Genomic DNA, 19,386 nt, shown 5'->3' with positions numbered 1-19,386 from the left:
TCACTGTTTATAGGACATAATGTTGTTATTCAATATTTAGCCTCTGCAATATTTCAGTCACTTCAACCGGAATATTTTTTAAACTAATTACTCTAACGCTACGAAACTCGACACTAACGTATGTTTTACTATTGTTAACGTTTTAAAACGCATCCCGTCAAAATCCCTCGGTAATTATGGTTTTTATGAATAATTTTGAGTATGACACATTTAATGTCATTATGTCATACACACATTGTAACATATTAATTCAACCATTCATTCAATCGCACTGACACACGTCACCGACAATTGCCTTATCTCTCCTATTGTTTTAAAACTTGTCCCACCAAAATCCGCTGGTTTTCACTGTCTATAGGACATAATGTTGTTTTTCAATATTTAGCCTCTGCAATATTTCAGTCACTTCAACCGGTATATTTTTTAAACTAATTACTCTAACGCTACGAAACTCGACACTAACGTATGTTTTACTATTGTTAACGTTTTAAAACGCATCCCGTCAAAATCCCTCGGTAATTATGGTTTTTATGAATAATTTTGAGTATGACACATTTAATGTCATTATGTCATACACACATTGTAACATATTAATTCAACCATTCATTCAATCGCACTGACACTCGTCACCGACAATTGCCTTATCTCTCCTATTGTTTTAAAACTTGTCCCACCAAAATCCGCTGGTTTTCACTGTCTATAGGACATAATGTTGTTTTTCAATATTTAGCCTCTGCAATATTTCAGTCACTTCAACCGGAATATTTTTTAAACTAATTACTCTAACGCTACGAAACTCGACACTAACGTATGTTTTACTATTGTTAACGTTTTAAAACGCATCCCGTCAAAATCCCTCGGTAATTATGGTTTTTATGAATAATTTTGAGTATGACACATTTAATGTCATTATGTCATACACACATTGTAACATATTAATTCAACCATTAATTCAATCGCACTGACACTCGTCACCGACAATTGCCTTATTTCTTCTATTGTTTTAAAACTTGTCCCACCAAAATCCGCTGGTTTTCACTGTTTATAGGACATAATGTTGTTATTCAATATTTAGCCTCTGCAATATTTCAGTCACTTCAACCGGTATATTTTTTAAACTAATTATTCTAACGCTACGAAACTCGACACTAACGTATGTTTTACTATTGTGAACGTTTTAAAATGCATCCCGTCAAAATCCCTCGGTAATTATGGTTTTTATGAATAATTTTGAGTGTGACACATTTAATGTCATTTTGTCATACACACAATGTAACATATCAATTAAACCATTGACTCAATCGCACTGACACTCGTCACCAACAATTGCCTTATTTCTTCTATTGTTTTAAAACTTGTCCCACCAAAATCCGCTGGTTTTCACTGTTTATAGGACATAATGTTGTTATTCAATATTTATCCTCTGCAATTTTTCAGGCACTTCTACTGGAATATTTTTAAAACTAATTATTCTAACGATACGAAACTCGACACTAACGTATGTTTTACTATTGTTAACGTTTTAAAACGCATCCCGTCAAAATCCCTCGGTAATTATGGTTTTTATGAATAATTTTGAGTGTGACACATTTAATGTCATTTTGTCATTCACACATTGTAACATATTAATTAAACCATTGACTCAATCGCACTGACACTCGTCACCGACAATTGCCTTATCTCTCCTATTGTTTTAAAACTTGTCCCACCAAAATCCGCTGGTTTTCACTGTTTATAGGACATAATGTTGTTATTCAATATTTAGCCTCTGCAATATTTCAGTCACTTCAACCGGAATATTTTTTTAAACTAATTACTCTAACGCTACGAAACTCGACACTAACGTATGTTTTACTATTGTTAACGTTTTAAAACGCATCCCGTCAAAATCCCTCGGTAATTATGGTTTTTATGAATAATTTTGAGTATGACACATTTAATGTCATTATGTCATACACACATTGTAACATATTAATTCAACCATTGATTCAATCGCACTGACACTCGTCACCGACAATTGCCTTATTTCTCCTATTGTTTTAAAACTTGTCCCACCAAAATCCGCTGGTTTTCACTGTTTATAGGACATAATGTTGTTATTCATTATTTAGCCTGTGCAATATTTCAGTCACTTCAACTGGAATATTTTTTAAACTAATTACTCTAACGCTACGAAACTCGACACTAACGTATGTTTTACTATTGTTAACGTTTTAAAACGCATCCCGTCAAAATCCCTCGGTAATTATGGTTTTTATGAATAATTTTGAGTATGACACATTTAATGTCATTATGTCATACACACATTGTAACATATTAATTCAACCATTGATTCAATCGCACTGACACTCGTCACCGACAATTGCCTTATCTCTCCTATTGTTTTAAAACTTGTCCCACCAGAATCCGCTGGTTTTCACTGTCTATAGGACATAATGTTGTTATTCAATATTTAGCCTCTGCAATATTTCAGTCACTTCAACCGGAATATTTTTTAAACTAATTACTCTAACGCTACGAAACTCGACACTAATGTATGTTTTACTATTGTTAACGTTTTAGAACGCATCCCGTCAGAATCCCTCGGTAATTATGGTTTTTATGAATAATTTTGAATATCACAATTGGAATTTCATTTACTCAGCCACACAAATGTCTGCCGTTCCCTTATCAAAACTATGTTCTTTCACGGATTAACACCAGTTCACTTTTAAAACGAAGGAAGAGTTAATGCACGTATTCCTGACGAGTTTCATTGCACGACTCATTACAATTTCATTTATATCACATATTATGTAATCTCCAAGCCCTGATGCCACAACTGCACATATCAACATTCCCCCAATCATCATTCTATTCCCAAACTATCGCCATGGACTAACGCTTCCATTGATACACTTCCTAAAACGCATACTCCAGTCAAGTTTTACAATTTCCGAACATCAAATAGCAATGTTATTCTGCATAATGCCCCGACAATTAAGACTTGTTTTCAAATTGCAAACTTCACCTATCATGATATCTCTCCTTGGGTATCGATTTCCATCACATACCTTTTCAAATGCTAAGAAAGGTAAACCACTTATTCCTGACCAGTTTAATTGCATAAAACAAACTAATTTCCATAATGACACAGTTTGTGTACTCTCGAAGCGTTGACAACATAACAGCTCATTCCAACATTTAACCATGAAAATTATATTTCCCTAACGACGCCCAGCCTTTAACTAATAACATGATCAGTAATTTATGGAAAGAATTAATGTATGAATTCACTGCATTACGCCCCACATTTCCCTATCGTTTGCCTTTCTTATCAGCAAACTCCTACACATCGGCCAACTTCAGCCTGAACAAACAAATGATGTATTGGTTGTATTTGCAATGCAACGACATAATTACCACATTCACATGAAAGTATGCACTACCAATTTCTTCGCGTTAACACATTTTCTCAGTCACACGCAATAACGGATTTATTTTCCGAATTTTTCCTCTGTCGCCTTCCAACACTTCACTTTGCGCCGCCTTTCTTCTACCATACATTTCACAAACACGGGGACAACATCGACACGGGGACTTCACTTGCACATTAGGGAACACTTGTCACAGTGTTTGCGACGAGTACCACTTCCACATTGCGTTTTAATACCTACAATTTTTACTCAAATTCCGTGAGGTTCTTGCGTGATGCAAGAATCCTAGCCGATAGTTCCGCAACTGCCACTAGGGCGCACCACCTCCCGAGACACGGTTCCGTGAAACGGCAGGCGATGAGTCCAGCATACGATACAATGTATTATACCATCCGAGAATGCCACGTTTAACCAAGAAATGTAACTAATTCCACGTCAATGAGTGCTGCGCTGTCATTACCCGTACGCCTGTGTTGTTGATTCTCGTCTTGCCTCGTTGCCAAGGTAATGGCGTATTGTTGATCGAGCATCGAAATTTCGTGCTTTCGCGAAAACGTACCGTGGGATGGTTAGGGAGATGTACCGTTGAACATCGATGGTATGATAACAATCTTCAAACCTTATCTTTTCTGAAAATGACCGTTATTAATTACTTGGGTAGTTTAAACTATTTCTAATAATTCAATGAAAAACCCTCTGCACGCCATCTCCCAATGGACACCGGGAAGCGGAAGCCGATTTCCATGCCTTTAGAGTATGTAATCCCGCTGTGATAACCGAGGATCGAAGGAAAATGTCGCGTGGCATGCAAATTAAAATTATTCCCAAACCTATTTCTCTCATTCACCACATATCGGAATCAACGAAACTCTCGCATTAGGGAATAAATTCCGAGGAAGTGATTGCAGTAATGACTGAAAATGGATTTTTCCCAAAGCCTTTCCTCTCCAACGCTACATTAATGTCACTCTTGAAACACGCGAATAAAATATGTAGAAAATATTTCACATAGTGACATTTCTTTCTCAAAAGAAATTTTCGCGGCATATTCCTGCTCTGCATTGCTCGCGGTAGGTGATTGAAAATATTTTTTTTAAACAAGTTGAAGAATAAAAGTAATGCCAACAGCACCCGGTATTCCCAGGCGGTCACCCGTCCAAGTACTATCCGTGCCCTACGTAGTTTAACTTCGGTGATCGAACGAGAACCGGTGAATTGTACGTGGTGTGGCCGTTGGCGAGTACATGACCGAATCCTCAAAAAGTTATCATGACTTGAGAATCGAAGGAAGATCTGGTTTCTTCGCGGTTGTATCTGCTTTTGTTTCTGTTGAATAGTTACCATTTCCAGACAACAGTCCCTTTATGCTTAAGCAATTCTCAATTCCGTTATATCTTTTGGTCCATCTTTGAAAATGTGTTTATGAAAAATGTCTTTCGTAACGGTGTGCTTGTTGGTGTAATGGCGATTCGTTTCAGCTTTAATCCATTGGTAAATGTCGCCTGTTGTTGTTTCGACTGTTTAATGATCGATGTAACGCAAGGGATGCATTTACTTCTTCAAAGAAATTTTCTGGCAAAAGATGATTATGTAATGCGTAACGAGGGAATTAATTTGAGAAAGATAATTCTTGTCGTTCCAATTTCTTCATCTACATTTTCCGGACTTGACGGTGTTATGCTCTTTGTTGGTTAAGCAATGTGTAAAAAATCGTTTTCACCATTCTTGGAACAAAAAATGTTTTTCCCTACATTCATACATTTTTCTTTATGTCATTTATCTATCTCCCAATGCCAACACACTGCCACGGAGACAGGAATTCGTGGTTTTACTCCGAGTTATATTACGGAATAGGAAATTATTATCCTTCCTCGCTTATCGCGCTTCACTCTTTTTCCCAATTGCGATTATGAGGTGGCATTACTGCCCCTGTGATGCGAACCGATTTCGTAACATTTACGTGGAGGAATGACGAACGATAGTGCGCCCCTTCAAAAAAACTGTCCGTTGGCAGGGAGCCGACCTCGATTCAAAGTTCTCCCCTACCGACACTTGCTTACGTCACACGCTGCCGCTTCTCGGTCGGGGAGACGTACCTTCCCCCACCACCATTTCCGACCGTGGGAACAAGAGTCCCCTTCATGTTCCCATACAGGCGGGCGACTGGCATTTGCTTTCGTGAAACGTATGCCCGACGGAAATATTTCCAACCCTAAAATTTCACTTGCGCTATGGAAACACTTCATTGGACGTGTACACCGATCATTGATTGATAAATTCCTCGACATGACTATTGCGTGAAAGTAATGAAAGTGTACTGTTGACGAAGGAACGGTATACATTGAGCGTTTTTTCTTTTTTTCAAGTATTACACGTTATCTCGAAGCCTTGCAAAACCCTACTTCCATTAATGGCAGTCGATTACCTTTCCAACATTTTTAATGGTGCTATGCCATGAAAGTATGTGTTGCTGTCATTGGAGTGATTATCCTCGCCTGCAAGTCTTTCGATACGGCAGGTATTGAATGATGCCATGAATAGAAAACACTTACTCACTTTTTACGTCGACGGGAAACAAACGAAGGAGGCCATTGCGTCTTTTGAAAAATTCGCCCGTTGGAACTTCTTTTTTTCTTCCCGGCGTCCCCTGCCCCACTCGCTGCGTTTAGGTTCGTGGTGGGGGAACCCGTCCCCCACCACCCGGATCCAAGCGTGGGAACTACCCCACACACGGGTTCCCAGGAAAGTTGTCTTCGTTGACCCAAGAATTTCCCCACCCCCGGATTCTTTCCACGTGGCGGTACTTCGCACGAAGAGAGAGTGCGTTACATAAAATTTGTGGACGAATAAAACTTTGAAACGGTATGGAGGGAAATGTTTATAACTGACTGCACGAAATGGATTACGTCGCACTGGTTTTTTCTGAAACAGTCTTCATCAATGAATTAGAGAATGAGGGATACAAATACATCTTCCACTAAGGACGCTGAATAATCTGATTCGCCAAGTAATACTTTCCAACTGCAACGAAAGAAAATGCTCGTGACGAGGGAGCATAATTTTAGACGATTCCGGCATTTAACGCGACTCCGGTGTGTATGGAAAAGGTGTTTGCGATATTCCGTGTCCACCACGGCTAAAAATTTATTTCAAAGTCACGGGGGACTGCATTGGGAATGATGCATCACATTTTAGAATTTTCTTTCATTCCCGTGATTTAATGAAGGGGAAAATAGGCGCTCTGGGATTTTCTCACCCGCGCGGTTACCCGAAGGAATGTTTCTTATTTCAGTAGCCGCCTTTCCGTCGGCCGATGTGCGCAGAGAAAGTCTGTGAATCGCCGGGAGAAGCACGCCGCACCATCTAGCGGCGGCGGCGGAACCATACTCAGACAGTTCGCAGCCAAGTGCGAAATAGGCGACCAGCTTGTTATTAGTTAATTTATGGTATATTAATACGAGACGCAGTCATTCACTAGTAACCGAAGAAGGGGAGAATATCAATAACATTCTCGCTTTTTCTGCATTTCCCTTGCAAACCATTCCTAATTAACATGCTGAAGTAACACAATGGCAAGAATGGTTTCCAATGCGGTGCACGAAAAAAAATTATGTTAGAATTATGGAGTTATGACTAAATTTATCAAAGTTTTCGGTTCACGAGGGACATCAAAATATTTGGTAGAAATCAGCAAAGGATTTGGGTAAAGTGTATGAAATTGGATTGCTATTTGTCAACTTACAGGCCACAGAATTTTTTTTCCCGTGTCTTATATGTCTTCGGGAGGCAATTTATATTAAGCAGACAACATTCCCCTATTAATAAAAATTAGCAGTACTTGCAAGAAGTGGCATTTTTGATAAGCGAATTCCATGATTTTCCACCGTTGGTTGCTATGTTACGTCGCACGTAACGTTGAAAGAATTAGCGATGCAAAGTTTCCATTATTTGCTGTACTCGCGTTACGTCTTGCATTGAAATGTTTATGTGTAGCAAACAGCCAACAGGAAACCAAATAACTTCGTTACTAAGGGTAACTATATCGTTCAGCGCTCAAGCGAAACTGCTCAATGTCACGAAAAGCTTTCCAAATAATTGAGTTATGCTTTGAAAATCATTGTGGAAGAGACGAGTGTGTTCATTAACATATACTCAAGGCAGAAGGCACGGAAATTTATTGCTACGGATTAAGTCGTTCCGTGCGTTTTAATACAGTGTAGAGAAATGTGGATTGCCTACTCATGAGATATTAATTAATCGGTTCTCTCCCTTTACTGACTAAATGTACGGCTATACTCCGAAAATCTGCGAACTTTTCTCGTGTACTGCGAATATGTACAACTATGGGAGTTCGGTTTAAGGATAAGTCGTTGACACTGGCAGACAGTGACGATATCACTTATTGAGAAGAGGAAGGATATTTGACGTATGTAGGGTGCAATCGAGGAAGGAAAGTAGACCTGACTACTCACGAGGAATAATTAATTCGCATAAGGAAATTCTTCGATCGCTCGCGAAAGGATGTAATTTCCGCTTCACTCCGATGGCAAAGAGACTGGAGAACGATTGTCATTCACCGTGGCATGCAAAAATGTAGTAAGAACTTACGGTACCGTTAGGGAAAATGTAAAATTGAATCGTGGACAACTGCGGGCAGCAACTCGGGCACGAAACATTTTCAGAGTAGGAAGGAACGGTGACAAACAGTTAAATCGCTCACTGCATTCGTCGCGGAATCGATATGCTAATGAAATGGTCCGGTATTTACGGCTAATCAATGAATCACTTCTAATCACCTAACCTAAGGTATAACCGAGCCGAGTTCTTTCCCCGCTTATCCGTGTTATCGCGACGAGCACCTACGTCCGAGATGTTCTCTGCCTCGCGGCCCCCCTGCCCTGCACCCGCGATGCCGAGAATCGTCAGCCGCACGGAGTGTATTCCTGCCTGGAGTCGAAGCGGTCCGCTCCCTCCGAACGCCGAAATGAAATGCAAATCGCGGGCGGAGGAAAGACACCGCTTGACAGTCGTCACTTCACTGGCAGATGATCATTTACGAGGCGGTCGTGTTCCGATCATGTACGTTTAAACGATACTGTGTTTGATGAATGGATTATTTACATATATTCCGTGCTTCGCGTCGTTGGAATACAGTGCGGTGTTTCATTGTTGTAAATGACAACATTTGTTTTTCCGCATTTCACGACAATTGACCGCGGATGAGTCGATAAATCATTCATCGTGGCTAGCGTTCGCATATTTGCGCCGAGTCGCAATCCGGGATAGAAATCCCACCGAGAGACGATATTTCAAATTCCGCTCTGGACGTCCACGGCGAGCGACTGCGAAAAGGCCTCCCGCGCCATCTGTCGGCGGATTCTGAATTACTACTCGATCAGCGGTAGCTGTCGTGAGAAGACGACGCGAATAATTATTATCAGTTATAATTAGTCCATGTTTATCAGTGGTTAATCACATAACGCCGGTTATGTAGTGTTCTTTGTGACGCACAGCAAACGCGAGGAAATGAGTGAAAGTGTCTGTGTCGATGGATGTATAGGAAAAGTGAGTGAAATGCACGAGAATCAATAGTGTGATGAAAACAGCGATTCTGATAGCCGTGCAGGTGAATACTGTGATCCACAACCAGCGAGCCGAGTAAGTACGCTATTACTTATTTAAACACTTTTCACGCTCGTATTCGTTGACTGTGTTGTTCCTTTCGTTTCTCTTTCGTGTGGAAAAGTAAACTGTGTAGTGATTAATTCACTGTTTGACGATGATGACGGTTGATTGATCCCAACGTGTAATTGTGTATCCTAAGAAAACCGAAATTATTCGTGGCGTCCTTAATTGTTACAAGTTGAGTGAATCGTGGCTTAATTTAAAACTGTTTGCCTTTTCTGTGCTAAGGCGTTGATGGTTATCCCTTGCACTTTGTATGTTAGGCACTGTGCACTGTTTGAAATGTTGACGAAAGAGTGGAAGGAAGAATATTTTTCGCTAATTTTTTCCTTAGCAACGGATTGCTGGTTTCACATTAGTGAATACGGAATAATTAAATGGAAGTGTTTAGCGTGTTATATCGTCGTCCTTAAATTTGCATGAGTGAAGTGATTTTAATTGGCAGATCTTGATTAGTAATACGTGTCAATGCTAAGTCTAGCAAGTGCAATGAAAGAACAATTAACGATGTTGACGATTACACGTCCCATTCCTACCGTCAGGCGTCGTTGGTTATTCTTAACGTTCCTTTCGTGGGAATGTAATTCCTTTTGTGCTATTTCATTTTTTCTTGGCAGCGGAATAACGTAAATATTAGGGCAGGGATATTATAACGTAAATAATTTGGGCAGTTTAATGGTAAGCTGTGATAACTTAACATGTGATTTTAAAAGCGAACTGTTAGCATAACGGAGCCCAAGGAATGTTATCGGACGTAGTAGAGGAATTACTTTTCAAACGTCAAAGGCAAACTCACAAACATTTCCCAGATTGTACTGCCTCTTTCAGTAATTCCTGATTGCTACATCATTTCCTTCGCCATACGAATGTTAACAGTGACATCCGTACTTGATATATTGGTTTAAAATCGCTTGGAAATCGTCGAAAACCACGTAAGACTCTGCATCATGAGGTACGTTTTGGTGGATATTTTGAGGTACAAGAGTACTCTATATTCCAATTATGCAAATGTTCACCACATTGCGCTTGAATCTTGGCTTAATTTACGATATTATATGCGACTTTAAGGCGGGGATTTGGTCGTTCGATGTGCCATTGTTGTGGAGAACATTAATAGTTCACGACCAATGACAATCGATGGTTCATTAGGTATGGCAAGGATTCGCATTTTGCCGCTGCGTTGCGAATAATTATCCCAATTGCTTTCCCACGCGCGATTCCTAATTCCCAACAGCGATGCGCGCAGTGGACTGCTGGAGGTTCCCCCCGCACCATCTAGCGGCCGAATCTGTATTACCACTCGATCGCTCTTGCTGCGGCAGCTGTAGTGAGAAGACGTCGCGAGTAACTAATATCAGTGATAATTGTATAATGTTTATCAGCTGTAACTGACATAACGCCGGTTCTGTAGTGTTCTTTGTGACGCTTGGCAATCGTGAGGAAAGGATTGAAAGTGTTTGTGTCGCTGGATGCATAGGAAAAGTTAGTTAAATGTACGGGAATGAAGTGTGTTGACAACAGCGATTGTGATCTACAGCCGAAGAGCCGAGTAAGTACGCTGTTACTTATTTTTCTACTTTTTACATTCATAATCGTTGTCTGTGTTATTCCTTGGCTTTCTCTTTTGTGTAGAAAAGTGAACTGTGATGTGATTAATACACTGTTTGACGATGATGACGGTTGATTGATCCCAGCGTTTAATTGTGCATCGTAAGAAAACATAAATTAGTCGTGGCGTCCTTAATTGTTACAAGTTGAGTGAATCGTGGCATAATTTAAAAGTGTTTGCCTTTGAATGTGCTAAGACGTTGATGGTTTTCCCTTGCACTTTGTATCTTAGGCACTGTGCACTGTTTGAAATGTTGACGAAGGAGTTGAAGGAAGAACATTTTTCGCGAATTCCTTAGCAACGGATTGTTTGGTTTCACAAAATTTATTACGGAATATTTTAATGGAAGTGTTTACGGTGTTACATCGTGGTCGTATACTCTGTATGTGTGAAGTTATGTACATTGGCAGATCCGGATTAATAATAAGTGTAATGCTATGTATTTGGACTGCTGTTATGAAAGCAGTCAGCGATGTCGAATAGTGAACACCGCATTTCCAATGTCAGCCGGCGTTGATTATTGTTAACGTGCCTTTCGTCCGAATATAATTCCTTGTGTGATATTTCATAACTTCTTCGCAGCGGAACTACATAATTAATTAGGGCAACGATAACATTCCATGGTAATGCTGTGTTGATTTGACATGTGACTTGAAAAGCGTAGTGTTAGCATCACGGAGGCCAAAAGAATTTTATCGGATATGGAAAAGGAATTAATTGTAAAACGTCAAATCACAAACGTTTCCTCAGACTCGTGAAATTGGAGACCAGCAAAACGCCATTGTCATATGATTGAATGGAAACCGTGAAATGTTGTAAGTAGCGGCACTCATACGCAAGTTTATTTGTGATTTTGCAAAATTATGTTCATCGTTGGTTATCGGAAATGTGGGAACGCATTGTGCAAAGCGTCGAAGACTATTTTAAGTCCTCGACACTCATTTTCGCACACCGCATGTGTTATGATTTTCGGGAAAAAATGTAAACTGTGCTCTTTCAATGCGTTACTGATTGTTACGAGGTAACCGTAGGGGATCGAAATTTCAAAAGCTTTCGCCATGGGTGATAATTACTCGATGTCATTACATCAAACTTTTTAATCGCTGGTCTTTCCCGGGAAAGGGAATGAGAAATGTGATTGTTGACGTGCTAATTATCCTTAGCAACCGGGTGTTTGCTGGTTTCATTGCTGTTGTTTTCAATTGTTTGAACAAGTACTAACGCTGAAGTTGTTGCACCGATTTGCGTGTGGGAAGTGTACCACTACTAATTGCTTGCATTGAAAAATTCTTATTGTTGCGAATTAAGTATCGATAGTAAGTATCGTACGTTTGCGTTTCATTGTCTTTGATAGGCCGTCGAAATTGTGCTTCGTAGGACGTCGTGCGTTTGATGAGTAACTGTTACAATAAATCTGTAATTGAATTGATGTAATGAATCGTTCACGAAACAACTCCGCGATTAATATATTTCTCGAATGCATCTGCAAGCTTTGTCCGTTTAACCGATTGCAAGCGTGCCATTACAACGTAAACGAGACATAATGAAAGAAAGAAATTGCGTCCTTCATGTTCCGGGAGCACAATTTTATCCATCGCATGACACGCAAGTTCGGACGGCAGCATTTTGTTTTGCTTTTCTCCAGGCTCGACACCCCCGATACCGGCTGCCTAGTCAGTGTGCGTGTCGAGACTTGCAGGAACTCAATTCGTATGGGAGTGGAAGTGGTCCGCTAGTTTTGAACGCGAAAATGAAATGCGATACGCCGAGCGACGCTCGGTGGTCGGCAGTTAATAGCATTGCCCGGATTTAATTTCCTTCAGTCAAAATTAACATTCACCAACGATGAGAAATGAGAGAAATGTGCAGGTTTACAATGATGTGTTCATAGATTGAATTTAAAAGTGATTTTACGTGCGAAACGGACGCAAGCTTTGCGTCTTCGGACGAAAAGGCTATGTGCCATTGCTGTCATTAATAGCAATTGTTCGAGACAGTCAAGATCCGAGGACTCGACAGCGTATGCATTGGCATTGTTGACCTCGGTCGTAAACAATAGCCCGGGTGCGCTCTCCCTCGGGGGATCGAACGTTCAAACTTGTGTTTGCACGCGCCCGGCGAGGCAGGCACCGGACTGCGGAGTGGCCTCCCTCGCACCATCTAGCGGCAGCGCGTGTTACTTTTTGAGCACTCACGATGCAATACTTGTCCCGGGATGCGGATGACGAGATTAATTATTACATTGTTGCAAGTTTGTCAGTGACAGCTGACATTACGTCGTTTGTATCTTCCACCTTTTGACGCTACACACGTGTAAGAAAAGGAATGATGAATGATCAATAGCCGATCCGGTTAATGAAGGGAATCGCACGTAGCAGGGTTTTAATTATTACGCTATGAATTAATTTTCGTTTCCAGAAAATCTAAAAGGAGAATACTAATCGTTGAAAGCATTTCACAAATTGACCTTCGTCTTCTTTTTTTAAAGAATTTTTCTCGGCATTTTCTGGCAATGCATAGCTCGTGGTAGCTGAGTTAAAATATTTTTTTAAGTTTAATAGTTGCCAGTTTCCCGCAGTAGTCGGATGTGCTTTAGTGTCTCTCAATTCCGTTATTTCATGTACTCGATATTTGAAAATGTGTTTCTGAAAAATGTCTGTAGCAACGGTGTGCTTGTTACTGTAATGGCGATTTCTTTCAGCTCCCATCGCTTAGTAAATGTCGCCTGTTGTTGTGTCAACTGTTTCATGATCGAAATTATTTTGGGTATGCATTCAATTTTAAAAATGGATTCGCTGGAAATGGAGCATTATGGAATGCAGACAGGAAAAGCAGTTCTCTCAAGGAATAATTTCGAGAAGTATATTGTTCGGCGTTACATTACTTTATTTAAATTTTCCGGGCTTGACTGTTTTAAGCGCGGTTTCTCTATGAATGACATAACGAATGTATCAACCTAGGAACAGAAATATATTATCCAAGAGTGGTGAATAAAAAAGTTATATCGATCGTTCGTGGAACAATATAATTTTCGCTGTAATCACCGACGTTTCCTTCATGAGATGTCATTTACTACACTTACGGAATTTACTCGAGCGATATGATTTTTTTCAGTATGTACGATGTGAGTAACTTACGTGTAGAATACGGAAGGAATGGTATGGGCCTAAGAAATGGCATGGACTGCACAAAGGCAGCGTTCTGCGCGATAAGGAAAAGTTAACTGGGAAAACTGAAGTGGCGTGTTTCAATCGTTTCACTTGAAGGAAGTGGGAGTACTGCCATTTCACGCGAAAGAAAATGCAATGCACATCCTTCAACGCATGCATGTGGTGAATAACTTGTAATTAGTTATCATAAGGATAGGGGAAAAAAATAAAAAGTGATACCAACAGCACCCGGTGTTCCCAGGCGGTCACCCATCCAAGTACTATCCGGGCCCGACGTTGCTTAACTTCGGTGATCGGACGAGAACCGGTGTATTCAACGTGGTATTTTTTTTTTTTTAAATATTTTAATGTCAGAATTCAAAAACAATACAAAATAGAACATAATACAAGTCACTTCAATGCCCTTAATAATTTTTTTTTACATACAAAAAGTAGAAAAAAAGAAAAATTTTGAATGTATAAAAAACTTTTCATACAGATTATGACCATTTTTTTTTTTTTTAGCTCTCTTTTCTTCTATTATCTTGAAGTAGGAGGCCTGGGGATTCGAACGTCCGGTCTCACTCACTGCACTTCACTCTTCACTGGCCGGACGTCGATCCACCAGGCCACCGTCACTTGCATTCATTCACACTTAAAACACGTCCTATGAGCTTTTTATAAAGTCCAAAATGGTCATATGAAACAAAAATTTTATTATTTTTTTTTACCGGAATTTCTTATTATCTTGTAACACTTACAGTTACAAATTTTTAAACAATTATACATTCCACAAAGTTTATAGTATACATTACACCATTCCTTGACCAATTAACACAATAAAATATTTTGGAGGCCTGGGGACTCGAACACCCGACCGACCATCTCCTCCGTTTGCCGGCCGGGCTTCTATCCACCAGGCCACCGCGGTCTCTTAACCAACCCCAAGAAATTTCTCACTACATACGTGGTAGGTCTTTATGATCCATTTTATTATTATTAAATGCATAATTCAGATTCAATATTACAATTTAGGTGAAAATATAAAGCACTCAATGAATCAATGTTTACACAGGAAAGAGGTTTCCTTTTTTTTTTTTCAGGGTTAAAATTAATTTCATACATTAGTAATACACTTTAAAAGAACCATATACATAATATTTCTTTCCTAAAGTTAAACATTAAGCAGTACATTTTAGCCGGAGTAAAACTGAAGTAATAAGTTTTTAGCATCCTTGTTTAAAAATATAATTTCTTTTTCATTTACCTTTTTATTTACTTCCCCACTTCGATTTATTATATCATAAATGTATCTACCAATTATGAACACTATCACTTCATTTTTGTACGATGGGAACACTTTAAAGTTTAACGATAAAATATTCCAACTATCTGTATCTCCATCACCAAATAGATTTATATTTTTAAATGCCCTTTTAATTTTTTTCCATTCTTCCCTAACACTTAAACAATTTATGAACTTGTGCTTTAAATCTTCCACCATATTACACTGAGTACATTTACCCGATAACTCTTTCCCTATTTTAAACAATTTTTCTTTCGTGATTACTAAATCATTTACAACATTAAAAATCGCTATTTTATACTCCATTGGCATATTTACCTTTTTTAAATTTTCCCACGTTTTCTTATTTGGTCTTTGTTTTATGCTAGTATCCTGTCTGAGACTGACTAGGTATTTGTAAACCTTTTTTGTAACAATCAGCTCAGCCATTTCCATCTTTGGGATGATCTCTTTCAAATCTTTCACATAGATTTTGAAAATTTCCGTTGATTCCATCACGTTAAGAGATTTTTTTAACAGAGCTTTTTTATATTCGTTCTCTCCATCTATGGTCTTTACAATGGCAGCGTAAAATAGGGCTTTCGCCTTGCTGGGGAAATCGATGAGGCCTATTCCCCCCTCACCCCATTTCTGAATGGCTCTTTGTTTATTAATTTTAAAGATATATTCTTTCCATGTGAAGAAGTTTATATATTTTATAATACTAGCGGCAATGTCGTTTGGGGGCGGTAATACGTGGCCGACATACCACATTTTGCTCAGAATTTTTAAATTTAGTAAAGCTACCCTTTGTAAAATATTTAATTTTCTATCGTTTAATCGAAAGCATTCTCCTACCATATAATTTTTCAGGAATTCCCAGTTTTTCCTCACTGTATTCCCAATATCCCTCTCCCAATGAATCCCTAAAATTTTAATTGTTGCGTTTTCCTTCCAAAAGTTGGTACAGAAGGTACCTTCACTTCTTAAATTTAAAAAACTGGTTTTATCTCTATTCACATTCATTCCACTCATTTTACAATATGTTTCCAAAACCTCACTTATTATACTATGATGCTGGGCTTCCCGTGCCAAAATGGTCACATCATCAGCGTATGCTATTGCCGGCAGCATTCTATTTTCAATGCGTATTCCCAGCCCCCTTTGCATCAGCATATCCAACAGGGGATTTAGCTGAACGCAAAACAGCAACATTGAGAGAGGACAACCTTGCCTCAGAGATTTTTGGACTGGAATCCAATTTGTATATACCGATGGTTTAATTTTAATTTTTACCTGGGAGTCATTATATAGGGTTTTTATTAGGTTTATGATACTAGTCGGAAATTCCATTTTCCTCATAACCTCAAAGAGGAAATCCATGTTTACTCTGTCGAAAGCTTTCTCAAAATCTACCCCTATCAGCTGTAGATTCCCCTCTTCTAAAGTATCCTTTGATGTTATAATGTCCCTAATTATTCCCGTTGCGGTAATGATATTGTCACCTCCTGTTTTAACCGCAAATTGTAGCGGATGCATGAATTCTTCACTCTTTAACATTATTCTATTTTTTATAATTTTTGCCAAAACCTTGTAGTCCGTATTTAAAACAGTGATTGGGCGATAATCTTTTATATTTTTCGGGGATTTACATTTTGGAATCAAAATTACTTTCCCCTCTCTCTGGGACTTTGTTAAAACACCTTTCCTAATGTTATAGGTGAGGGCCTCAAATAAACTGTTTTCTATTAAAGTACTAAAGATTATGTAAAATTCCGACCCAAGGCCGTCAGTTCCTGCCGCTTTCCCTGCTTTTAATTCCAAAATTGCGCCCCTTAAATCCCCCAACGTAAAATCCCCTTCTATATTTTCGATTCCATCTTCAGAAAGTTTATGCTCTAAGGTAAAGTCTTTCTTTTCAATTTTACTGCCCACCGAGAGCGTATTTTGGAAATAATTACACACAAAATCTTTTATTTCATTTTCATCTGTTAATGTAATGTTGTCGTCTGGGCTATAAAGACTTTTTATTTCTGTTTCCATTCTTTCTTTATGTTCTCTCACGAAGTGAAACAAAGATTTATTTTCTCCCTCCATGTAATCCCTACTGTTTTTAACAGTGCAAAAGTCCTGTCTTTCTTTCTCCAGGTATTCTATTTTCTTTTTTATTTTATATGCCATCTCTAGGTTATCCCTTAAGCTGAGACAGCCTCTCAGGGCTTTTTTATAAAAATTTAGCAAAGATTTAATATTCCTTATTTTCTTTACACCCTGTTGAGCGTAAAATTCCCTTGATTTTGTTTTTAAGATTTCCCATTTCAACCCCGGGTTTAGATGTTCAAATCTGCAATTCCACTCTCTCCATTTATTTCTAAAGATCTCTTGCAGATTTTTGTCCTGCAAAAGATTAATATTTATTTTTTTATCACGGCCCAGTTTCGTATGTGAAAGGTTGTTATTTATTGATACTTTTAAAATGACCAAGTTATGGTCACTGCATGTTACTGAGAGGCTTTCCTGTGTCTCCAGGCTAACATCCGAGTTCTTTCGGAGGTAGAATCTGTCTATTCTCGTGGCATATGTTCTTGTGATTAAAGTATAATCTATTTTTTCTGAAGCGTCTACTAGCTCATTTGTGTCTACTGCGTTTATAGTGTTGAGTAAACTTTTTAATTCTTTGTTCAACGGGTAAATTATTTTTTTATCATTATTATAACTATCTTTTGCCTCTGTTATCGCATTAAAATCTCCCCCCAAAATTGTCTTTTTCGTGAACCCATTTAAATAAAAAGGCAAGGTAGTTGAGAAGAACTCTTTCCTCTCTTTGTACAATCTACTGCCCGCCGGAGCATACACATTTATGATTTTTACAAATTTAAATTCCACTACTAGTATTCTACCGTCCGGGCTTAAACAAACATCAATAGGTTTCAAATTATTTTTAAATAAAAGCCCAGTTCCCCTGTTACCGTTAGAATTACATATAAATTTACAATTAGCAATACAACCACTCCAACAATCAGCAGGAATAACCTCCTGCAACAATAGGATATCAAAGTTGTTCACCAAGAAACAATTTATTACCTCCTGCACCTTATTCAATGCGGATATACCGCGTATGTTTAAGGACCCGACTTTTAATTTATTCATTAGGACTCTTTTGAGAATCCCTAATAACTAAGCCCTTGACTATAGGAGCACTTCTCCTTTTCGTTTTCTGTTTATCCCAATAATCATCATCCTTATGATCCACTTTTGAGATCGTTTCTTCACGATTCTCAGCTGTTTTGGACTCGACTCTCTCGTTCAACAGCTGATCGCCTCGGAGTTCTTTTTCCTCAGCGACCAACTCACAAACGCCACTCTCCTCATAAACAGGTTTTTCCCCCTCCGTTCCCTTCCCATCCCGCAGCTCGACGCACGTGGCGGCCAGAGCGCACTCCTCCTTCCCCTCACCCGGCTTCTCCCGCGGTCGACCAAGCGTGACGGCAGATGCACTTTCCTCCCCGCACACACTTCCCTTCCCCTCCGCCTTCTCACCACCAGGATTTCCCGTTATGTCGGCCGAGACACACTCTTTCCTCTCTCCCCCTCCGTCCCCTGCCATTCCAGTGACCCAGTCCATGTGGAAAATTCCAATGTCTGAGTCCCCCTCCTTCTCACTCGAGGACTCCTTACCCTCCCCCAAACGGTTCTGAAAGCCAGGTACCTTATTTCGCGTCATGGAAAATTCCACGCTTTTCCCGTCAATTCTCATTTTTTTAGTGACATTTTGATCTTTGCTTATAATTTCTAAATCACCGTTCGTGCAAGAGGATGAGTCCGAAACACCACTAAGATTCCTCACTCTCCCTTCCCTCTTTCCCCTTTCCCCTCTTCTTGCCCCCTTTTTTTTCTCTTGAGACAAGTCCTTATTTACCAAGCCCTCACTCCCTGCACTTGTCTTTTTAATTGTACCCAGTGTTTTAATACCACTCCCTTCCCCTCCAAAATCAGCTTGTCTATAGCTAACTTCCATCTCCTCTTCCTCCTCTACTGTGATTGACTTTGCGGCATCACTATAGCCCCTTTTTAACACAGTATTTAAATTTGGACAATTAATACGTAAGTGTTCGGTGCTACCACATCTGGAGCAGGTTTGAATCTGCCCATCATAATATATCACCGCCCTTTCCCCAGACACATTAATATAACTTGGGATGTTTTTTTCTACAATCATTTTAACTGATCGGTTTCCATTCC

The 19,386-nt window shown here is 39.2% G+C and overlaps 1 non-coding gene and 1 pseudogene across 1 annotated transcript; both read right to left on the bottom strand.

Moving 5' to 3' along the window:
- Positions 1 to 4,535: 4,535 nt before the first annotated feature.
- Positions 4,536 to 4,654, bottom strand: LOC124173643. The gene has a single exon (XR_006868679.1). It is a non-coding gene; the product is annotated as a 5S ribosomal RNA (ribosomal RNA).
- A 9,442-nt stretch (positions 4,655 to 14,096) lies between these two features.
- LOC124173646 lies at positions 14,097 to 14,215 on the bottom strand (annotated as a pseudogene).
- Between the last annotated feature and the right edge of the window lie 5,171 nt (positions 14,216 to 19,386).

Source organism: Ischnura elegans, unplaced genomic scaffold (assembly GCF_921293095.1).
Source record: "Ischnura elegans unplaced genomic scaffold, ioIscEleg1.1, whole genome shotgun sequence".
Lineage (NCBI taxonomy): Eukaryota > Metazoa > Arthropoda > Insecta > Odonata > Coenagrionidae > Ischnura > Ischnura elegans.
This window is presented reverse-complemented; position numbering and strand designations above follow the sequence as displayed.